General features: G+C 46.1%; 2 non-coding genes and 1 pseudogene across 2 annotated transcripts; all 3 read left to right on the top strand.

Moving 5' to 3' along the window:
* Positions 1-248: 248 nt before the first annotated feature.
* Positions 249-375, top strand: LOC117418688 (U2 spliceosomal RNA; annotated as a pseudogene).
* Positions 376-9750: 9375 nt separating this feature from the next.
* On the top strand, positions 9751-9932 carry LOC117418659 (U2 spliceosomal RNA). The gene has a single exon (XR_004546847.1). It is a non-coding gene; the product is annotated as a U2 spliceosomal RNA (small nuclear RNA).
* Positions 9933-24214: 14282 nt separating this feature from the next.
* Positions 24215-24396, top strand: LOC131697094 (U2 spliceosomal RNA). The gene has a single exon (XR_009306975.1). It is a non-coding gene; the product is annotated as a U2 spliceosomal RNA (small nuclear RNA).

Here is a 24396-nt window from a genome sequence, read left to right on the forward strand (position 1 = left end):
AAAGGGCAGGTGAAACCCTTTGTGGGAGAGGAGTTTTTGGTTGAGGTTGTTTGTTGGTGTGCTGTGCTGTTTAGTTTTGGAGAAAGAAACTGTAGTGAAGGCTAATGCCCAGCCTACATTTCTGTATTTTGTTTGAACCTTTTTGTTGGCCCTTGTGCCTGTTTATTTGATTATTTTTTGTTGAATAAAGATCATTATTTTGTCCCTTCCACTGTCTCTGAGCCTCAAACCTCTGTCATCCTGCCACAATCCCCCATAAGGGGACCTGTCTATATTAAATTGATTTTTGGAAGCAGGAGATGGAACCAGGGCTTGCTCCGTCCACTCCACGCATCGACCCGGTATTGCAGTACCTCCGGGAACGGTGCACGAGAGAGAGAGAGCGCGCAGGAGCCAGCAGGCCAATGTACCCAGAAGGCCTTGCGCTCGTGGGAGGAGGAGGACGAGCGCAGCGGTAAAGCAGAAACGGAGCTGTTTAGTGGGGCAAGGAGCCCTCGCTTTCAAGGCGGCAGCAGCAAAGCGCCCCTTTGCCGGGACCGAATGTCACTTGCGTTTTGGGAAGAGTTCCCTGTTTTGTTTGGCCTTGCCGCCGGGTAGAGGAGAAGGCCGTTGGGATGGCCGGAAAGGCTGGGCTGCCAGTAAAGCCACACTCTGGCTTCTCTTCAGTTCGAATAAATTTTTTGCCTTTTACTTTTACGCAATGACCGCTCTAGTAGAGTTTTGTCCTCCGTAATATCCGATTTCTCCCTGTGTGATGCAGGTAAGGACCTGGTGCCTCCCTTTACCTGGGTGAGCTCATCTGGGACCTCCTTCTCCTGTATAGATCTCGTCCTGCATACCAGCTCCCTTACGAAGACGGCAGTAGACACCCAGGCCGTCTTCTTCTCTGACTATAGGCTCCTGCAGGTAACATTGCAGGTCCCTCAGACCTCCCAGATGGGGTCAGGGGTCTGGAAATCAAACACCTCCTTACTCGATGACCCCTCCGTAGCTGCAGCCTATAAGAGCAGGCTTGTTGAGTGGACCACTTTTCGTGACCTATTCAACTCCCCTATAGAGTGGTGGGAGATGGTCAAAATGAGAACTAAGGGTTATTTCATAGCAGCAGGCAAGAGGAAAGCAAAAGAAAGGAGGGCCAAATATAAACACCTGAATGCTGCCCTCCAGCGTCTGAGCCTGCTTCAGCTTCGGGGGTTCCCTGTAAGCGACGAGATAGCCCAGACCAAGCTAGATCTTTCAGTGCTTTGTAGGGAGGAACAACGAAAGGTCATGCACAAAGCAAAAGTGCAAAAAATGGAGGAAGACGAAAAGTGTACCCGCTTCTTCCAGAAAACGAGGGAGAAGCGGCACTTTATGTCCTCCATGCTCGACAGCAGTGGGAGGATAGTGAGGGAGTGAAAAAAGTGGTAGAGAACTTCTATAGGGACCTATATAACATCAAAGCTACAGATGACACCCTGATAGAGTGGTTCCTGAGCCAGTTGGAGCCTGACTCAGTGCGGGACGAGGAGGAGGAGGAGGAGAAAGACCCAGAACTCACGCTGGAGGAGCTCACCCAGGCGGTTAAGACCATGAACACCGGAAAGACGCCAGGTCCAGATGGCATCCCGGGTGAGTATTACCATCTTTTTTGGGACACGCTAAAAGTCCATTTAGCGGAGGTCTACAGAGCGGTCTACAGGGAGAAGCGGTTGGGCCCTTCTATGCGGGAGAGTGTAATTACGCTACTTCATAAGAAAGGGGAAGTTAAAGATCTACGGAAATTGGCGCCCAATTAGCCTCCTTTGCCTGGATTACAAGATACTAGCCAAAGCTCTGATGCTCCGGCTACAAGTACACCTCCCTTTGGTCATTGGCCCCGACCAGGCTTGTGGTGTCCCAGGGTGGTCCATCACCGATATTTTAATGTTAACAAGGGACATTCTGGCTTATTCTAGAGAACGGAACCATCCCCTCTGCCTGTTCAACCTTGACCAGGAGAAGGCGTTCGATAGGGTAAGCCATGAATACATGTACAAAGTGATGGACCAGATGAAATTCGCTCCTGGACTTAGGGAGTGGGTTAAAACCATATATACAAACATTAGTACCCGAGTCTTGGTGAACAGGCACCTGACTGGTAAAATATCTATCCAGTCAGGGGTCAGACAGGGTTGCCCACTATCCCCACTGCTATATGTCGTGTGCATTGAACCCCTCCTGCAGGCAATTCGTAGGGATACCAATATAACTGGTTTCCAGCTGCCTGGATCCAATGGGGTCCAGGTCAAAACAACAGCATATATGGACGATGTGTCACTCATTTGCACCAACACATCGTCGGTACCTCGGATTAGTAATATCCTTGAGAAGTACTGCACGGCGACCGGGGCAGTGATTAATAAGTCCAAGAGCGAAGTCTACGTGTCTAAAAATTGGCAGGTAGATAGGGAACTGTCGGACATGTACCCTGTCAAAAAGGACAAAATCAAGATTCTGGGCCTCATTTTCGAGAACAATAGCTCGGGGGCCCAGAGCTGGACGGCGGCCATTAACCAGGTCCGTAAAAAGATTGGCGGATGGAGCACAAGATCCTTAACAATGACGGGTAGAGTATTAATAACCAAGTCTATACTGTTCCCCATCCTCTCTTATGTAGGAAAAATCTTTCCCCCAGACAGGACCACCAAAAAAGTGGTGGACCGCATTATCCACCGCTTTTATCTGGGGCAGCAAGATGGAGAGGGTAACGCGAGCCACCTTGAGTAAAGCCGACAAGAAGGGAGGTAAGGGGGTCCCGGACGTTGTGCAGCTCACCCGAGTGCAGGGGCTCACGCAAACTATCCAGAACATGCAGGCCCTGGACAGGAAGGTATGTTACATGAATCGTTTCTCCCCATTGTATTATAGAACCTTAAGGGACACTATATATAAAATTGGGCTTAGATAAAGCAAAATTGGCCTCCTGGGAATACAAGGCTGTAACTAAATATCTTGCCGGTTCCCAGGAAATTGAAAAAGTAGCTGCTTTCTCCCTCACCCAAAGCCAAAAAATCTGGGAGAATGTGTCTCACAGCTGCCTCAGTAATGTCCAGAAGGATATAGCATGGAACACCGTCCACAGTGCACTCCCCACTCGAGCGTTCATGTTCAGGAGGGGACTAGCCCAAGTAGAAACATGCCCCTATGCAAAGTGCCGCAAGAGAGAAACACCAGCCCATATCTTCTGGGAGTGTGATGTGGCTGGCAGTGTCTGGCTCTCTGTCTCTGTCTTCCTAAACAGGTTTGCTGACACGGCCAAGATGACCGCAGCTAAGTGCGTTTGGCGTGTCATCAATGTTGTCAAGCAGATCCTGTGGGAGGGCCGTAACGTCTGTGTCTATCACAAGCAGGAGCTAGACACTATCACCACGACCAGAAGGGCACAAACTCTTATCAAGGACTTTGTAATTCTGGACATCCGGACCCTCGGGAAGGACAAGGCCTACGCGGAGTGGAGGATCGCCGGACTTCAGGACGTGAAGCTGGAATGAAGGAAAAAACTGGAACCGCTAGCTCCTAGGAGCGGGACTACGGGGCACCGCTAAGCCTTTTATTTATTTTGTCATGCCAGCATTCCGCCCTTTTTAACTGGCATGACCGTTTTTGAAGGGTGCCCTGGTTTTATGTAGTCTTTTTGTTTCAGTTTTATGGATTTTTATTTGATTTATTTTGAATGGTTGGTTTATTTGATTTTGTTTTGTTTAATGTATCTAAAAGATTTTTAATGTTAACTATTAAAAGTTACATTTTAAGTGTTTTAAAATTTTAGAATTTTAACTCATTGTTTTATACACTGTCCCTTTTCCCCTGTTCCTGTTTTAGTTCTATAGTTTTATTGTTCTGTTTTATGTTCACTTTTGAACTTTTTTAGAGAGCACTCCCCGGCCCTCACAAGCACTGTTTTTTTATAGATGGTTCTTTTTTCCCCCAGTCACTTTTAAAGCAGCACAGTTTTTTTTCTTGTTGTAACCCTTTGCGGTCCATTGTCGGACTGGGTCCGACATTGCAATTATTCCTCTCAGGTCCTTTGTCGGACTGGGTCCGACATCATTATAGCAACGCAAAAAACGGGTTTCTAGTCATTTTTTCTCCGGAAAAAGCCGAGAAAACCATTCAATTGCCGAGTGGGAGCGACAGGAGCCGAAACAAGTCGAGAAAAAAAAAAAAAAAAAAAAGGCGTATCACATGAATAGTCATATATGGCCCTGGTATCAGATAACGGGGCGGTCATAGTAAACAAGCTGGCTGAGTGCGTCAGCGCACAGAGACGATCATGGACATTTGCAGAGCTTTTTTCAGATGTTATAGTAATAAAATAATGACTTTGATCGCAATATTGAGGAGTTTGGTGATAAAACGAGTGATCCGGAGATGATTGATCGGTATGTACGACTATTATTTTTATTATTTATTTCTTACATAGATGAAAGCGATGGCGAAAGAAAGGGTGTGGCGGGGCTGGAGAAGCCTAGTGAGTGCTTTGTTGATATGCAGGGCCATTTAAACCTGTTTGACTGTGGAAAAATATACATTTTAAACAGCGCGTCTAAAATTAACTGCGCGTGTGAAAATAAATTGGACCTGACGCGCCTGACGCGCACTTAATAAATGGACTGCAAAGGGTTAATCTGTGTCTGTTTTAACCATGTACAAAGCACGATTGTCTTGGTGTTTTTAAATGTATTTTAAATGCTTTTAAAACAAAATGTATGTCTGTATGCATGAATGTCATCTTTAAAAGAAATGTATAATGAATGAAAAAACGAATGGGTGTAAATGTAAAAAAATGGTAAAATCTCAATAAAAGAGTATTTTACTAAAGATTTCCGTGGAGAGGAGCATTTATGAGTTCAATGCAATTTTTGGCTAGCCCTGCCCCTCGGGGTGGGGCTCAACATGGGTTTAAAAGCAGAACGAGCACAGCAGCGGCGGCCGTGTTAATAATTGGAGCCTGTCACCTTTTTTTTCTTTTTCCCCGTTTTTCCCCTCAGTCCAAGAAGCAAGTACCTCAGCAGCTCCGGCGGGCGGCCACACCCGGGGCGTTTAGTCAAAACCATTGTGGGCATCGCTTCTCGGCCTCTTGGCGCAGATCTAAAGCAAGTGGCTTGACCGCAGCTCTAGATTTTTGAGAGTTCCGAGCTAGGGATAGAGGACAGACAACATGGCTGGAGTGAAGAACACCGCAAGATTTGATTGGAGTGGAAAGGAAGATGAAGGAATGCCAGAAACAGAAGAATTTATACGCACCATCATTATGGAGTTGCTGAGCATCAATTTGGAGGAGATTCTTGAACGGGAAGGAAAAATTCTTTGATGTCGCCATGATGGGTGAGCTGAGTTTTAAATCTCTATTAAAGGCCTGTAAGGAAAAAGAAAATGTGGAACCTTTGAAGCAATTTAAGGTGCAGTCTAGAGAAAGAAACACATTTTAGAGTTCCAACAATTAACTTGTTTGACATGAATGTGTCTGATGAAAGTGTTAATTGGTTTCTGAGGAAATATGTAGATATTCTTTCTGGGCCAAGATATAGGAGAGATGGTTTGGGTGTGTGGAATGGGCAGAGACAATATAGTGTGCTCCTGAGGGAAGATCCGAATGGACATCAGGGCTTTTTACATCCTCCTGTAAAGTGTAGGGTGGAGGGGGTTAATGGTTACATCCTATATTCAGGTCAACCCCAGTTTTGTAGGAAATGCCAAAAGTATGGGCACAGTGAGCAGAACTGTGACGAGATGAGATGTTTTAAATTGTGGAGAGAAAGGGCATTTTTCCTATGAGTGCAAAAATTCAAAAAAATGTCAATTGTGGAGATGCAAGCCATGTCAGGAGGGACTGCAGAGAATGAAGATCTTATGCAGGGGTTTTAGAAAACCTACCTTCCGTTGAGGATATTATGAGGGAGTGGAGGAATAAAAACAGAAAACAGCAAGAGGAGGGTCCGGCAGGAGCCCCTTTTAAATATATCATGATGAAGGATTCTGTATGTGTATGGCTGTTAGCTTGTTTTGCAATGGCACTGAGTGTGGTTACTATAAATGTTAGGAGTATTAAAAGTCGTGATAGGTGTACGATGGTGTTGTCATATTTGAGTGGGATACAAAGTGATATATTGTGTTTGCAAGAGTGTGGTATCCCTGGGTTGGAGGACTATAGTACTTATGAGGGGAGGTGGGGTTATGGGCCATCTGTGTGGTCCGGGTCAAATGATAATAAATCAGATGGGGTAGCAATTTTGATTAAAAATAAGGGGGTTATGATTAAAGATCATAGAGTGATTGAAAAAGGTAGGGTGCTGGAGGTGGAGGCGGAATATTTTGGGAAAAGTTTTAGCTTAATTAATGTGTATGCTCCGCCAGAGGTGGAGGGGAGGGCTAGTTTATTTGAAGATTTAAGGGTTAAATTAGTGAGGAGCAGGCCGCTTATTGTAGCAGGGGATTTTAACTGTGGGTTAACAGTGGAGGATAGGCGAGAGATAAAGAAGGGGTTCAAATTGGATAAATCTAGTAAAGTGCTAAAAGAAATAGTGGAGGACTTTCGACTAGTGGACTGTTTTAAAGTGAACAATGTGGGGGAAAGAGGGTTCACTTGGGTGAAAGGGGATAGGACCCAGGCATCCAGGATTGATTTTGTGTTTGTCTCACAGAGGGTGGCGTGCAAGGCGTGTGTGCTGGTGCCAATGTTTTTCTCTGACCACTGTGCGCTGAAAGCTGCTTTTGACCTTACAGGTTGTGTGGATGTAGGGAGGGGTGTGTGGAAGTTAAATTGCGAGTTGTTGGAGGATGATTGGGTGTGTGAGGTGTTTAGAGAGCAGTATGGTCAGTGGCAGCCCTTGAAGGACCTTTGTGGGTCCCAGGCAGAGTGGTGGGATCTGGTGAAGGAGAAAACGAAACATTTCTTTATTTGGGCGGGGAGGAGGAAGGCAGAGAGGGAGAGAAGGCAGGAGAAGGTTTTGTTCAAGGAGCTGGAGAGTTTAACTAAACTGTATAATGCAGGGCTGGACTTTAGTGAAGAGATCAGGGAGTGAAAAAGAGACTGAAGGGGGTGGTAGAAAGGAGGGTGAAGGGGCTCTTATTTAAAAGCAGAGAGAAGCATTTAGAGGAAAATGAAAAGTGTAGTCGGTATTTTTTTAAAAAGGTGCTGGATGGGAGGAAATTTATAGACTATGACAGGGAGGGATGGAGCTTTAGTTAAGACTACGGAGGGGCTGTTGAGGGTGGTGGAGGAGTTTTATGGGGGCCTTTATGTAAGGAAAGAAATTGAAATGGGGGTTATGGAGGAGGTGTTAGGACATTTGAAGCGGGAGGTGGGGGATGGAGGGCAGTTGGACAAAGATTTTATGAGGGAAGAGTTAGATGAGGTGGTCTGGGGGGGTGAGGCTGGGCAAGACACCGGGGGGGGGGATGAACTCCCTGTGGAGTTCTATTTAAAGAATTGGGAGTTGGTAGCACCAGATCTGTTGGCCTTGTTTCAGGAGTGTGGGGAGGAGGGAGGGGAGTTTCCACCCTCATTTAGAGAGGGCATTATTACATTGATTTTTAAAAAGGGGGATAAGGCTGAGCTGAAAAATTGGCGGCCAATTACATTGTTGAACCAGGATTTTAAATTGTTCAGTAAATTGTTGGCTCGACGTATGAGGGATGTGTTGGGGGATGTTATCCACCCGGATCAAACTTGTGCCGTTCCAGGTAGGAATATCACGGACAGCCTGGTATTGATGAGAGACGTCATCTGTTACGCGAGAGACAGAGGAATTCGATTATGTGTACTAAATTTAGATCTTGAAAAGGCGTATGATCGGGTCTCGCATCAGTTCATGTTTTGTGTTCTGTGAAAAATGGGGTTTGCAAAGAGGTTTTTAGACTGGGTGGGCCTGTTATATAAAGGGTGTGTATAGCAGGGTATTGGTAAATGGGTGTCTGTCAAATCCAGTTAGTGTGGAATGTGGCGTCCGTCAGGGCTGTCCGTTATCTCCGCTCCTGTTTATCTGTTGTATGGAGCCGCTGGCACAAGCTTTGAGAAGGGACCCAGTGTATAAAGGGTTAACTATTCCTGGGAGTGGGGGGCAGGAGGTTAAATGTGTCTTGTATATGGATGATGTCAATGTCCTCTGTCGGGATGAGTTGTCCATTCAGAGGACATTGGAGAAAGCGGATGTTTTTTGTCGTGCGTCTGGGTCTAAACTGAACCAGGAGAAATCAGAGGCAATGTTCTATGGGAAGTGGGACGGGAGGGGTAGTATAAAATTAAAAGTTAAGCAAGACTGCATTAAGATTCTGGGGGTGAAATTTGATGCTAATGGCTCAGGGGGTAAGAACTGGGAGGAGGTGGGAAGTAGGGTCAATAAAAAGCTAGGGTTTTGGAGGTTGAGGGGGCTTACGATGGAGGGGAGGGTGATGGTGGTAAAGGGGGTAATATTGCCACTGTTGTATGTGGCGGTCGTGTTCCCACCATCTACGAATGTGGTGACGCTGCTAAACAGAGCTGTGTTTAGTTTTTTTTGGCAGGGGAAATGGGAGAGAGTGAGGAGGAGTGTGGTGAGGAAGGATAAATTAAAGGGGGGGAAAGGGTTGCCAGATGTCCAGACGTTTTTAATGTCAAAGTTTTGTGCATTGCATTTTGCTATGTGTCTGAATGGTGTGTCAAAAGGGGCCTGCTTTCTGAGATTCTATATTAGTTCCTATTTGAGGAAGTTAAAGTTGATGTCCGTGCCTTTGTCTGTGCCAACAGCCTTTGATCTGCTCTATCATTATGCGAGATTTGTGGTGTCCCGGGAGCTGGAAGGATGTAGGGCAGAAATAGTGGCTAATGGTAAATCTGTTTAATTTTCTGCAGGATAATGGGGATATGTGTCCGGTTCATGGCCTTGTATTAGACGAGACGCCAGAAGTGTGGCAGAACGCGAGCTATCCTGCCCTGATGAACGAGCATAGAGATCTGTCTTGGTTGGTAGCCCACGATGTACTGCCAGTTCGAGCGGTGATGCATGCACGTAATCTGGGGAGGTCACCCAGATGCCCGAGAGAGAAGTGTGGAGAGGAAGAAACGTTCGGTCACGTCCTCTGGGAATGTCTGGATGCGCAGAAGGTGTGGAGTGAGGCAGGCTCCGTCCTGGATTTGTTCCGGGGACAGCTGCCAATACATAGGCAGCGTGTGCTGTATGGGAGCCCGAAGAAAGACCAAGAGAAACTGAGCAAAGTGCAGTGGGGCATGCTGTGGGTCCTAATACGCTGTCTGTGTGATGCAATTTGGAAGGCAAGGAACTGTTTGGTGGTGAAGGGCATGAGCCTGCCTGCCCAGGCTATTCTTGAAATGGGACTAAGTCAGATGGAGAGCTATGTCCTAAAAGACGCTTTGCGACTTGGCTGACAAGAGATGAAGAGAAGATGGAGGCTTGAGGAATGGAGACGTGGAGATCTGTGGGCTACTGGCGTGGGATGAGATCTTGCTGCTTGTTTATTAGAAGTAGGATAGGCATATTGTTAGGGGCACATGTTATCCTGTAGAAAGGTTTTATGGATGGGATTATATGTGGGATTATGTTTCTGGTGCATATATATATAGGGGAATATGTAATGTGATATGTAATGTGTTTTTATTGTATAAGAATTGTAATGTGTTGGTTCTGTTCATGATTTTGTTGTATACAAGTGTGGTTCTTTTGTGGTTATAGTTTTTTTTTTTTTTAATTTTAATGTGTGATGTTTAAGTGTGTTTTGTGAGTTGTGTGTATTTTTTTTACATTATTAAAAAAAAATCTGTTCTTATCAGTTTAATATCTGATACGTCCCCCATAGGGGGACCCGTCTATATTAAATTGATTTTTGGAAGCAGGAGATGGAACCGGGGCTTGCTCCGTCCACTCCACGCATCGACCCGGTATTGCAGTACCTCCGGGAACGGTGCACAAGAAAGGTCAAAAAAGAGTGAGAGAGAGAGAGAGAGAGGAGTGCCAGCCTCTCCCTTTTTCTGGGTTGTATTTTTTCCCGCTCTTTTTGTTGGTTTTTTTTTTGTTTGTTCCAAATAAGGCAGGCAGGTCTGCCTAAGTGATGGACAGTCTGCTCTGCTCACGCAGCAGGCCAGTGTACCCAGAAGGCCTTGCGCTCGTGGGAGGAGGAGGACGAGCGCAGCGGTAAAGCAGAAACGGAGCTGTTTAGTGGGGCAAGGAGCCCTCGCTTTCAAGGCGGCAGCAGCAGCAAATCGCCCCTTTGCCGGGACCGAACGGAACTTGCGTTTTGGGAAGAGTTCCCTGTTTTGTTTTGTTTGGCCTTGCCGCCGGGTAGAGGAGAAGGCCTTTGGGCCGGCCGGAAGGGCTGGGCTGCCAGTAAAGCCACACTCTGGCTTCTCTTCAGTTCGAATAAATCTTTCTAAGGACTAAGGCTTAGAGGGTAGTGGCATTGCCCGCTCCCTCTGAGGGTCTGTGAGAGGTTTGTTCGAGGGAAGAGGAACAGACTTTTTTTTATTTTTGACTGGCTTTTCTTCAGCTCGGCAACGTTTTGGAAGACTAATGCTCAGTCTGGTTTTGGCTTGCCCAATCCAGGCCGAGGGTCTTTCAAGATTTTGTTGACTGTTGAGAGCAGTTTTCCTTTTTCAGGCGGTTCCGGCTTTTGCAGACGTGCCTGGAGTTCGAGAGAAGGAGGACCTACCATCCAGACGACCTTTGAGGACCCTTTGATGACCTAGACGACCTCATCCCCAGCCCTTGATCGTGATCGAGATCCAGACCGAGAGAGCAGCCGGCGCCCAGCAGAGGGCGCCATCTGGGAGGAGCAGAGGGCGGCCCCGGACCCCGAGGAGGCGTCACAGCCACGATACTTCCTGCGTGGTCTCGGTGCCAAGCAGCGCCCCCTACTCCGCCAGGAAAGGACACCGTTCACCAGGGGAGGGGGTCCCTCTTGCGAGGCGACCATCTCCTCAGGGACTAAAGTAATAGTTCCTTCAACTGCCCAGATTTGCTGCTTACGTTGTCTCTTTTCCGCAGAGAGAGACAACCCGGACGTCCAGAGGCTTCTCCCACCCCAATCGGAAGAGCCAGCTGAAGGATGGCGTTCCGGCCAACCCAGGAGACCAGGAGGCACAATGCGGTGCGCTTCACAAGGACCCAGCAAGAGGAAACGGAACCAGGACTGACGAGACTGGAGTTCAGCCGGACCATTCTTCAGAGGGGTATGGGTTTTTCCCCTTCTGACGTGAATTGTTTGGTGAAATTGCCAGGGCTTAAGGAAGTGTTTGAGGTCAGTTTTAGGAACCCCCAAAAGTTACAAGAAATGTGGTCCTTTTGGGGGGGAGAATAAATATCTCGCTCCATACAAAGAATTTTGTGTGGATGCACTGACAGACAGAGAAATGAAAGTTGTTACTGTCCAATTTTTCAATGAGGCTGTTAGCGACTATGACATTACAACATGGCTTAACCGCTATGGGAGGGTGTCATCAGAAGGGAGGAAAATTACTGACGAAGATGGGGTTTGGACAGGAGCCAGAAAGTGGCTGGTACGCCTCAATGTTGATCCATCGGGCATTGGAGGCGTTCGCCACATTCCAAACTCCATAGTGTTAGGGCCCAACAGAGGGCTGGTATTCTATAATGGGATGCCAAAACTCTGCAGGAAATGTGGGGAAATTAGGACACCTGGCGGCCGCATGTACTGTAGTCAAGTGCAGGAACTGCTGCGCCCCGCACGAGACCAGCCACTGCAGAGAAGAGAGGCAGTGCAATTTGTGTGGAAAGAAGGGGCACCTGTTTAAGGACTGCCCCTCTTCCTATGCCAACATGGCCAGAGCAAGCCTGAGCAGGAAGAGGGAGCAAGTAACAAAGATCAGTCCACATCACCACCATCATCATCACCAGCACCCCCCTCACCCGAGACATGTCCCGTTTTACAAAGACCCCTTCCCCCAGCCCAGAGAGAGAGTTCAACAGCTACTCCACTAGCTCCTCCAGTAGCTCCTCTGATACAGAACACGAAGCAGGGAGGGAGCCCGGACCCAGCAGCGCCCCCACTCCTGAGTAGGGCCCTCTCAGCGCCAGCACTCCCCTTCGGCTCTCGTTATGACACCATAAGGATTGAGTCCGTGGGGGAGGAAAGCGAAAGCGACAGTGAAAATGAGAGTGAGAAGGAGGGGAAGGGAGTGAAGAACCAGCCGAGGGTGGGGAAAAGAAAGGGTAGAGACGAGGGGGGGGGGGGAAGAAAGAAGATAAAGATCAAAGACAGCAAGTTGCAGGTGGCCCCCATAGATCCAAAACCAGCTAATGTCCACACAAAGTCCCCAGTCTTGCCCTCGCAGGCAGAGACGGAGGCGAGTGGGACGGCTACACTGCCGCCTAGTGGGCAGGTAGCAGCCAGCCAGGGCATCCCCAGCCAGCCTTCCCAGTCATTAACACAAACCCTAGCACACCTCGCAGAAGAGGTGTTCACTAATGCACCGAGGGAGAGGTCGGGGTCAACACCTTCCCTGACCAGCAGTACCTCGGTAGCAATGACCCTCTTCAAGCGAAGGGCCTCCCTTCAAAGCATCCTTGACCCCCTCCCTTGTATGGGCAAAACCAGGGGCCCCCTAGAGGTCCTCCTAGATACAGCACTGGAGGACATGGGAATACCCCTGGACGCGGTAAGCCAGAAGTCGGCTAACAGCTCCAATTCAACAGACGGTAACAGCCAAAGAAGGCTGTCTGTCATAAACCCCGCCCCCCCCCCCAGGACAAAGCTGACCCACACGTTCCGAGGGGCCCTGAGCAAGTTCCACCAGACTTACCTTGTGGGGAGTTGAATAGCCCAAACAACTCCACGTACTGTGCATACAAAGATGGTGCCTTCTTGGACGAGGCAGCAGTGAGTACCTTCTCAGGGGTGATGGGAGTTGCAAATAAGCCCAAGCCCCCTCGAAGCAAGCGTAGAGCTAAGAGTAGGAAGAGTTTCCCGACCTCCCAATCATAGTCGCTATGGGGTGGACGCAGCGTCTCCTTTTTTTGTTAGCTACCCCGATATGTGTGTCTGTTAAATGTCAGGAGCATCAGGAGCAACACAAAAAAGATTTGATGTACTAAACTATCTAACTAACTTGAAAGCAGATATCATCTTTCTGCAGGAGTGTGGTATTTCGTTGAGCCCTGATTATAGGGACCTGAAGGAGAGTTGGACCCTGGGGGACTCCTTCTGGTCGGGCTCCAACATAGCCAGAGCCGACGGAGTAGGTATCCTGTTTAAAAACCCATTTATTACCTCCCGCAGCAGCAGGGAGGTAGAACCTGGAAGAATTCTGAGCGTGGATGTGACATACAACAACACTCCCCTCAGACTGGTCAATGTCTACGCACCCACTAACCAAAACGAAAGAGTTCAATTTTTTCCACAGCTGCGTCCACTCCTGCTGGGGAACGTACCCGTCATCGTGTCAGGTGACTTCAATTGTGCTCTAAGGGACGTAGACCGGAGCAGGCCACGCAACGACCGCTCTAGTAGAGTTTTGTCCTCCGTAATATCTGATTTCTCCCTGTGTGATGCAGGTAAGGACCTGGTGCCTCCCTTTACCTGGGTGAGCTCATCTGGGACCTCCTTCTCCCGTATAGATCTCGTCCTGCATACCAGCTCCCTTACGAAGACGGCAGTAGACACCCAGGCCGTCTTCTTTTCTGACCATAGGTTCCTGCAGGTAACATTGCAGGTCCCTCAGACCTCCCAGATGGGGTCAGGGGTCTGGAAATCAAACACCTCCTTACTCGACGACCCCTCCGTAGCTGCAGCCTATAAGAGCAGGCTTGTTGAGTGGACCACTTTGCGTGACCTATTCAACTCCCCTATAGAGTGGTGGGAGATGGTCAAAATGAGAACTAAGGGTTATTTCATAGCAGCAGGCAAGAGGAAAGCAAAAGAAAGGAGGGCCAAATATAAACACCTGAATGCTGCCCTCCAGCGTCTGAGCCTGCTTCAGCTTCGGGGGTTCCCTGTAAGCGACGAGATAGCCCAGACCAAGCTAGATCTTTCAGTGCTTTGTAGGGAGGAACAACAAAAGGTCATGCACAAAGCAAAAGTGCAAAAAATGGAGGAAGACGAAAAGTGTACTCGCTTCTTCCAGAAAACGAGGCACTTGATGTCCTCCATGCTCAACAGCAGTGGGAGGATAGTAGAGGATAGTGAGGGAGTGAAAAAAGTGGTAGAGAACTTCTATAGGGACCTATATAACATCAAAGCTACAGATGACACCCTGATAGAGTGGTTCCTGAGCCAGTTGGAGCCTGACTCGGTACGGGACGAGGAGGAGGAGGAGGAGGAGGAGAAAGACCCAGAACTCACGCTGGAGGAGCTCACCCAGGCAGTTAAGACCATGAACACCGGAAAGACGCCAGGTCCAGATGGCATCCCGGGTGAGTATTACCATCTTTTTTGGGACACGCTAAAAGTCCATTTAGCGGAGGTCTACAGAGCGGTCTACAGGGAGAAGCGGTTGGGCCCTTCTATGCGGGAGAGTGTAATTACTCTCCTTCATAAGAAAGGGGAAGTTAAAGATCTACGGAATTGGCGCCCAATCAGCCTCCTTTGCGTGGATTACAAGATACTAGCCAAAGCTCTGATGCTCCGGCTACAAGTACACCTCCCTTTGGTCATTGGCCCCGACCAGGCTTGTGGTGTCCCAGGGAGGTCCATCACCGATATTTTAATGTTAACAAGGGACATTCTTGCTTATTCTAGAGAACGGAACCATCCCCTCTGCCTGTTCAACCTTGACCAGGAGAAGGCGTTCGATAGGGTAAGCCATGAATATATGTACAAAGTGATGGACCAGATGAAATTCGCTCCTGGACTTAGGGAGTGGGTTAAAATTATCTATACAAACATTAGTACCCGAGTCTTGGTGAACAGACACCTGACTGGTAAAATATCTATCCAGTCAGGGGTCAGACAGGGTTGCCCACTATCCCCACTGCTATATGTCGTGTGCATTGAACCCCTCCTGCAGGCAATTCGTAGGGATACCAATATAACTGGTTTCCAGCTGCCTGGATCCAACGGGGTCCAGGTCAAAACAACAGCATATATGGACGATGTGTCACTCATTTGCACCAACACATCGTCGGTACCTCGGATTAGTAATATCCTTGAGAAGTACTGCACGGCGACCGGGGCAGTGATTAATAAGTCCAAGAGCGAAGTCTACGTGTCTAAAAATTGGCAGGTAGATAGGGAACTGTCGGACATGTACCCTGTCAAAAAGGACAAAATCAAGATTCTGGGCCTCATTTTCGAGAACAATAGCTCGGGGGCCCAGAGCTGGACGGCGGCCATTAACCAGGTCCGTAAAAAGATTGGCGGATGGAGCACAAGATCCTTAACAATGATGGGTAGAGTATTAATAACCAAGTCTATACTGTTCCCCATCCTCTCATGTAGGAAAAATCTTTCCCCCCAGACAGGACCACCAAAAAAGTGGTGGACCACATTATCCACCGCTCTATCTGGGGCAGCAAGATGGAGAGGGTAAAGCGAGCCACCTTGAGTAAAGCCGACAAGAAGGGAGGTAAGGGGGTCCCAGGACGTTGTGCAGCTCACCCGAGTGCAGGGGCTCACGCAAACTATCAAGAACATTCAGGCCCTGGACAGGAAGGTATGTTTTGTTGTTTTAGCATGGTTTTAGGAAAGGGAGATCATGTCTAACTAACCTACTTGACTTTTTTGAGGATGCAACATTGAAAATGGATAACTGCAAAGCATACGACATGGTTTATTTAGATTTCCAGAAAGCTTTTGACAAAGTCCCGCATAAAAGATTAATTCTCAAACTGAACGCAGTAGGGATTCAAGGAAATGCATGCACATGGATTAGGGAGTGGTTAACATGTAGTAAACAGAAAGTACTGATTAGAGGAGAAACCTCTAAATGGAGTGAGGTAACCAGTGGTGTACCACAGGGATCAGTATTAGGTCCTCTGCTATTCCTAATCTACATTAATGATTTAGACTCTGATATAGTAAGCAAACTCGTTAAATTTGCAGACGACACAAAAATAGGAGGAGTGGCAGACACTGTTGAAGCAGCAAAGGTCATTCAAAATGATCTAGACAGCATTCAAGATTGGGCAGACACATGGCAAATGAAATTTAATAGAGAAAAGTGTAAAGTATTGCATGCGGGCAATAAAAATGTGCATTATAAATATCATATGGGAGATAGTGAAATTGAAGAAGGGAACTATGAAAAAGACCTAGGAGTTTATGTTGACTCAGAAATGTCTTCATCTAGACAATGTGGGGAAGCTATAAAAAAGGCTAACAAGATGCTCGGATATATTGTGAGAAGTGTTGAATTTAAATCAAGGGAAGTAATGTTAAAACTCTACAATGCATTAGTAAGACCTCACCTAGAATATTGTGTTCAGTTCTGGTCACCTCGTTACAAAAAGGATATTGCTGCTCTAGAAAGAGTGCAAAGAAGAGCAACCAGAATTATCCCGGGTTTAAAAGGCATGTCGTATGCAGACAGGCTAAAAGAATTGAATCTATTCAGTCTTGAACAAAGAAGACTACGCGGCGATCTGATTCAAACATTCAAAATCCTAAAAGGTATAGAGAATGTCAACCCGGGGGACTTCTTTGACTTGAAAAAAGAAAAAAGGACCAGGGGTCATAAATGGAGATTAGATAAAGGGGCATTCAGAACAGAAAATAGGAGGCACTTTTTTACACAGAGAATTGTGAGGGTCTGGAACCAACTCCCCAGTAATGTTGTTGAAGCTGACACCCTGGGATCCTTCAAGAAGCTGCTTGATGAGATTCTGGGATCGATAAGCTACTAACAACCAAACGAGCAAGATGGGCTGAATGGCCTCCTCTCGTTTGTAAACTTTCTTATGTTCTTACATGAATCGTTTCTATTTTGCCACCTGTCTCAGGGCCTTGGGCCTCTGCACTATTGATAACACCGTGCCGTACTCCTGGGACCCCCCATTGTATTATAGAACCTTAAGGGACACTATATATAAATTGGGCTTAGATAAAGCAAAATTGGCCTCCTGGGAATACAAGGCTGTAACAAAACATCTTGCCGGTTCCCAGGAAATTGAAAAAGTAGCTACTTTCTCCCTCACCCAAAGCCAAAAAATCTGGGAGAATGGTGTCTCACAACTGCCTCAGTAATGTCCAGAAGGATATAGCATGGAACACCGTCCACAGTTCACTCCCCACTCGAGCGTTCATGTTCAGGAGGGGACTAGCCCAAGTAGAAACATGCCCCTATGCAAAGTGCCGCAAGAGAGAAACACCAGCCCATATCTTCTGGGAGTGTGATGTGGCTGGCAGGGTCTGGCTCTCTGTCTCTGTCTTCCTAAACAGGTTTGCTGACACGGCAAGATGACCGCTGAGACTGTACTCTATGGGCCTGCGGGAGGAATCGCTACCAGCACAGCTAAGTGCGTTTGGCGTGTCATCAATGTTGTCAAGCAGATCCTGTGGGAGGGCCGTAACGTCTGTGTCTATCACAAGCAGGAGCTAGACACTATCACCACGACCAGAAGGGCAAACTCTTATCAAGGACTTTGTAATTCTGGACATCCGGACCCTCGGGAAGGACAAGGCCTGCACGGAGTGGAGGATCGCCGGACTTCAGGACGTGAAGATGGAATAAAGGAAAAAACTGGAACCGCTAGCTCCTAGGAGCGGGACTACGGGGCACCGCTAAGCCTTTTATTTATTTTGTCATGCCAGCATTCCGCCCTTTTTAGCTGGCATGACCATTTTTGAACGGTGCCCTGGTTTTATGTAGTCTTTTTGTTTCAGTTTTATGGATTTTTATTTGATTTATTTTGAATGGTTTATTTGATTTTGGTTTTGTTTTGTTTATGTATCTAAAAGACTTTTAATGTTAACTATTAAAAGTTACATTTTAAGTGTTTTAAAATTTTAGAATTTTAACTCCGTTTTATACACTGTCCCTTTTCCCCTGTCCCTGTTTTAGTTCTATAGTTTTATTGTTCTGTTTTATGTTCACTTTTGAACTTTTTTAGAGAGCACTCCCCGGCCCTCACAAGGACTGGTTTTTTATAGATGGTTCTTTTTTCCCCCAGTCACTTTTAAAGCAGCACAGATTTTTTTCATGTTGATTTTAATCTGTGTCTGTTTTAACCATGTACAAAGCACGATTGTCTTGGTGTTTTTAAATGTATTTTAAATGCTTTTAAAACAAAATGTATGTTTGTATGCATGAATGTCATCTTTAAAAGAAATGTAAAATGAATTAAATGAATGGGTGTAAATGGAAAAAAAAATGGTAAAATCTCAATAAGAGTATTTTACTAAAGATTTCCGTGGAGAGGAGCATTTATGAGTTCAATGCAATTTTTGGCTAGCCCTGCCCCTCGGGGTGGGGCTCGACATGGGTTTAAAAGCAGAACGAGCACAGCAGCGGCGGCCGTGTTTATAATTGGAGCCTAGCACCTTTTTTTTTCTTTCCCATTTTTCCCCTCAGTCCAAGAAGCGAGTACCCCGGCAGCTCCGGCGGGCGGCCGCACCTGTGGCGTTTGGTCAAAACCATTGTGGGCATCGCTTCTCTGCCTTTTGGCTCAGATACAGTGTGTGGCTTGACCGCAGCTCGATCTCTGGAGAAGGTGATAGGAAGATGGCGGCGAAATCTTCAACCAGGTCGGACCATGGGGCTGGACTATAGAACACTGTGTGTTTTAAATGGAAGGAGAATAAAGAAGAATTCTTGGATCGGGACCAGTTCGTGGAGAAGGTACTTATGGAGCAGCTGAGACTTTTGCCTGTTCAGATTTTCTGTCTGCAGGTAAACAACAATCAGAAATTTCTGGATGTAACATTTGAGACAAAGTGGGTGTTTGAAACCTTTAAAAATCTCTGAAGAAAAGTCAGCAGTGGAACCTTTGTCTTTTTACACTATGGAGTCTTTGTGGCATCAAGACCATCGAATAATGACTGTTCACATGTTTAATCCCCATGTCAGTGATTATGATATTGAACTCTTTTTATCCCAATATTGTTATTCTGTTTCTGGTAGAGTACTAATCAGAGATAAGAATGGGATCTGGACAGGCAAGAGACAATTCCGTGTGAACTTAAAACCTGATAAAAGAAGGTTATGATGCTTTTAAGCACCCACCGGCCAACTTTTCCATCGGGCCGAACAGAGGTTACCTGTTCTACAGCGGGCAGCCTCAGTATTGCCAGATGTGTGGTAGATTTGGGCACCTAGCTGCCTCTTGTGAGGATGTTATCTGTCGACTGTTCAGTGGCAAAAAAATGCAGCATCTGCAACTCAGAGGAACATTTGTTTAAACAGTGTCCTATGAGGCAAACAACTTATGCAGATGCTGTTCGGGAAGAGGAGTCGACAGAGGAAGAACCGGCGGGCCAGGATGCGGAGAAAGACCAGTCGCAGTCTGTCCTGGCAACCACACAGGAAATGGAAGCTGAGCAGGAGGCAGAAGCCGGATCCAGCCAGGAAACCTCAGCATCCGCGGTGAGCTGCAGTGGATCTATTCCAGGGAACCAGGAGCACTGGAAAAAAGTGAAGGGCAAAAGAAAAAGCCCCTAGGAACCATCAGAGGCTCAGCCTAGAACTACTGGAAAAAAGGTAGGGGGAATCCCACTTTCTACTAATACTTATGACGCTTTGTCAGCCAGGGAGGAGGGGGAGGCATTGGAGGAACGGCCGGAGGAAAAGACTAAAAAGGACTGGGGTGAATGTGTTACGGACAGCTCAGACATTGGAGATAGTCTGGAAATAATTAAGGCGGAATGCCTTGCCCTTAGTAAAGGACATATCAGTGAAGAGCAAAGCAGCCCTGGTCAGGACTGTCCAGTGGAAGGAGAAGGGGGGCTTGCGCCTGCTCAAGGAGGAAAAAAGAAGGGACCTTGAATTCAACTGTGTTAATATGTTCTGTTTTTTCTTTTTCTTTTTTTTTTTTTTTTTTTTTTAAGAAATGTCTGCTCTTAACCTAATGTCGGTGAATGTTAGGGGGTTAAGAGATAAAGTGAAGAGGACAGCTGTTTTTGCTTCATTTCAACATTTGGTTTTTTCTGTTTGTTTTTTTCAAGAGGTCCACCTTAGGGATGAGAGGGATGCGGACGCTTTTAGTGCGGGATGGCTGGCTGGTGTGTCTAGGTGGAGTGTGGGAGGGGTCCATTCATCTGGGGTTGGGATTCTGTTTAAGGGTCAAGATATAAAAGTGTGAAATACTTTTCACCAGTACCAGGGAGGGTCTTAATGGTGGATGCTGATTGTGGGGGGGTACAATTTAGATTTATTAATATTTATGCAAGTCCTCTTGGGTCAGAAAGGGGAGAACTATTTGCTGGGTTGGGGGATTTATTAGTTACAAATAGGGTTGTTGTGTTGGGTGGGGATTTTAATATTAATGTAGATGCAGTTCAGGACACAGATTTTAGTTTTAATCTAAAGTCTCTCTTGGTTACTTTTGATTTAGTTGATTCTTTTTCAAAATTGAAAGTGAGGGGGGCCACCTGGAGGAATTCCAGAGGGTCCAGTAGCAGGATAGATTATTTTTTTGTAAGCAAGACTCTTAAGTTACAGTCTGGGTCTATTTTTCCTATGTGGTTTTCGGACCATGATTTAATTTCTCTGACTGTTTTAATTAAATTTCCTTTGTTTGGGAAAAGATTCTGGAAATTTAATAATAAGGTATTAGAGGAGAAAGAGTTTAAAGAGATGTTCTTGGGGCATTATCAGTTTTGGGTGGGGCTAAAACCATATTTTAGTTCAGTAGTAGAATGGTGGGAGGAGGTGAAGAGGAGGATGAGGGTGTTTTCTCAAGGGTATTGTAAGGTAAAGGCAAGGGAGGGAAGGAAAGAGATCTTTAGATAATAATAATAATAATAATAATAATAATAATAATAATAATAATAATAATAATAATAATAATAATAAGTGTATTTAGCAGACGCCTTTATCCAAGGCGACTTACAGAGGCTAGGGTGTGTGAACTACACATCAGGTGCAGAGTCACTTACAATTACGTCTCACCCGAAAGACGGAGCACAAGGAGGTTAAGTAACTTGCTCAGGGTCACACAATGAGTCAGTGGCTGAGGTGGGATTTGAACCAGGGACCTTCTGGTTACAAGCCCTTTTCTTTATCCACTAGACCTAGATTGCAGAGGATTTTAGAGGGGTTGCACGTAATAGGCAATAGGGGACACAATGTAAACCGGGACTACTACAGAGAAGTAAAAAATCAGTTAAAAGAAATCTTTACTTTGAAGGCCACACAGTTTTTGGTTTCGCAGGCAAGGGGAAGTGTTTTTCAACACTGAGGCTTGCACGTATTCTTTCTTTAGGTAGATCAGAGATAGGCAAGGAAGGCAGGTAATCACTTGCTTGTTGGACAAGCATGGTAGAGAGATTTCAGAGCCGAATGAGGTGCTGGATTGTGCCAGCTCTTTTTATGAGGATCTCTTTTCGGTCCGGGATGTGAGCGAGGGGGAGGGGAGCCTCTTTTTGGCTCATTTACATTCCAGGGTGCCGGAGGAAGTAGTGGAGGAGATAGAGCAGCCAATTGAGTTGGAAGAGCTGACAGCAGCCCTGAAGGGGATGAAGAGCAGGAAAGTGCCTGGCTCAGATGGGCTGGGGAAAGATTTTTATTTGGCTTTTTGGAATGTATTGGGAAAGGATGTTTTAGAGGTGGCACGGGCTATTTTTAAACAAGGCAAGTTAGGGAGGTCTAGAAGGAAGGTATTATTACTCTTATGTAAAAAAGGAGAGAAGTGTGACCTTCGTAACTGGAGGCCCATCACCCTGTTGAATACTGATTATAAATTAATAGCAAAAGTGCTTACTAGTAGACTTGGACGAGCTATGCCCCATATTGTGCACATGGATCAGACTTGTGGGATCCCGGGTAGGTCTGCCCAGTGGAATCTACAGCTGATCCGTGATGTTATCGGTTGGGTGGAGGATAGGGGGTTGCCTCTTATGCTAGTCAGTCTAGACCAAGAAAAGGCGTTCGACAGGGTACATCATGGATTTATGTTTAAGGTATTGAAAACATTTGGGTTTGGGGAACTGTGATGAGTCAAAGGGGTTTCGGTCTGTAATTCAGCCTCCCGACAGTAGAAGGTATCAAACCAACTCGGGACTTCCCTTACCAAGATCTCGTGACCATGACGAAAGTCATCTTTATGAGGGGCGGCACCTTGGTGAGGGGCGGAAGTACGAGTATGTAAATTCCAGCCACTGGAGTCACGTGAGGTTCAAGGACACCTGTCAGTTGGAATTGGTGTTCCACTGACTACCGGGGCGGGGCTTTGCATACTAAAGGGAACGTGCTACTGTGTCCGGGGTTGGTCCCACCAAGTGTAGGCGGAGGAAAGGCTGGAGGGAGAGAAGCAGTGCCGGGTTCTTGTCGTTTTTATTTTCACGGTCGGAAGCTTTACTCACGTTGTTCCGATCCTTTAGTTTTGTTTCTCCAGCACTCCCTCCCTCACATCCTTCTTTTGTTTGTTTTTTTTTCCATGTAAATATTAATAAAGAAATTTTTACACGTAAAGAACTGTCTGGAAATTCCATTATTACTCACACGCCTCACAGGAACATTTTATGCGATGGTTGGGTATTATGTACAGTGGAGTTTTTAGTAGGGTAAATGTGAACGGGCATTTGGGGAGGGAAGTTAGGCAGGAATCAGGAGTAAGGCAGGGTTGTCCTCTCTCCCCTCTTCTTTATGTTTTGTTCGTGGAGCCCTTTGCGGCGGCTCTGCGGAGAGACAAGAGGGTGGGGGGTGTGGTGATACCAGGTAGTAAGGGGGCGGTACTAAAAATTTCACAGTATGCTGATGATTCCACTCTATTTTTGGAGTCTGATTACAGTTTAGAGCATGCTCTTGAGTTAGTTAAGCGGTTTGGGTTAGCATCAGGGTCCTGTTTAAATGTAAGCAAAACTTCTCTTATGTATTTTGGAACATGGCGCAACAGGGAAGATGTAAAATTTAATCTCAAGTTATGTATAGAGGGGATTAAAATACTTGGGGTCACTTTTTATCGCACTGGCACAGAAGTCAAGAACTGGGAGGAGAGGCTAGAGAAGGTGGGGAGGCAGCTAGCGCTTTGGAAAAGCAGGAAGCTTACTTTTAAAAGGTAAAGTGCTGGTAATAAAAGCCTTAGTTCTGCCTGTGCTGGTGTATTTAGCTTATATATTTCCTTTGCCTCGCAGGATGAGAAGGGGAGTTACGAGGATGGTGTTTCAGTTTTTGTGGGGAGGCAAGTATGAATATATCCGAAGGGACATAATGTACAGGCCTATAAACGAGGGAGGTAGAGATGTACCGCACATACCTTTGAAGTTAGACTTTAGTTAGTCTTTTTTTTACAAATTTGTGTACTGCTTTGGTGGGTGATGTTTCCCACAAATTTCAGTTTTTTGTAAAATTCTGGTTGTCTTTTCCTATGCGTCATTTGATCCCCATATCAAACAGTGTTCCTAAGGCAGAGACCAGGCCCGCCTGGTATGAGCATGTTGTGGTATGGTCAAAAGGCTAACCCAGCCTGTAAGGAGAAAGATCCCTGTCTGTCGCATAGGATGCTTTATGGTCAGTCTCTTTCAGGTTTTTATGATAGTTTCTTTTCAGTGGCACCTCAGAAAGCCTGGGTACAGATCCAACCTAAGGGCTTGGATAATAAACTGTGTGATTTTAATTGGTTGTGTGCACATAGGAGGGTCCCAGTAAGAGAGGTTCTGCACAGGCATTCCCTAACCAGGAACCCTTTTTGTCCAAGAAGCAGCTGTATGACTGAAGAAACGCAGAAACACATGGTATGGGAATGTTCTTTCAGAAAAAGTGTGGGAGAGGGCGGGTGTTTTGTTTAATTTACTGGTGCCGAGCTTTGTATGTAATTATGATATTGTTATGTATGGGCTTGGGGTAGGGAAGTATCCAAAGAAGATGTGTTTTTTATTATGGTTTTTGATCAGTTTAATTAAATTTGAAATTTGGGGAAACAGAAACAGTTTTAGTGAAAAATAAAAACAGCATGTGCCCTGACAGTTTAATTAGGGGTATAAGATTTAAGATAAAAAGACAGCTAGAGGTGGATAGATGGGGTTTTCATGCAGCAAAAGAAATGGAAAAATTTAATTGATTTGTAATTCTTGAAAATAATTTACGTGTGATGTGATTGTTCTGTTGTAACCAAGTATGGATTGATGTTATTTTGAATTTTATTGATTGAATAAAATTTTTCAAAAAAAAAAAAAAAATCTGTTCTTATCAGTTTAATATCTGATACGTCCCCCATAGGGGGACCCGTCTATATTAAATTGATTTTTGGAAGCAGGAGATGGAACCGGGGCTTGCTCCATCCACTCCACGCATCGACCCGGTATTGCAGTACTTCCGGGAACGGTGCACAAGAA

Source organism: Acipenser ruthenus, chromosome 13 (assembly GCF_902713425.1).
Source record: "Acipenser ruthenus chromosome 13, fAciRut3.2 maternal haplotype, whole genome shotgun sequence".
In the NCBI taxonomy this organism is placed as follows: Eukaryota; Metazoa; Chordata; class Actinopteri; order Acipenseriformes; family Acipenseridae; genus Acipenser; species Acipenser ruthenus.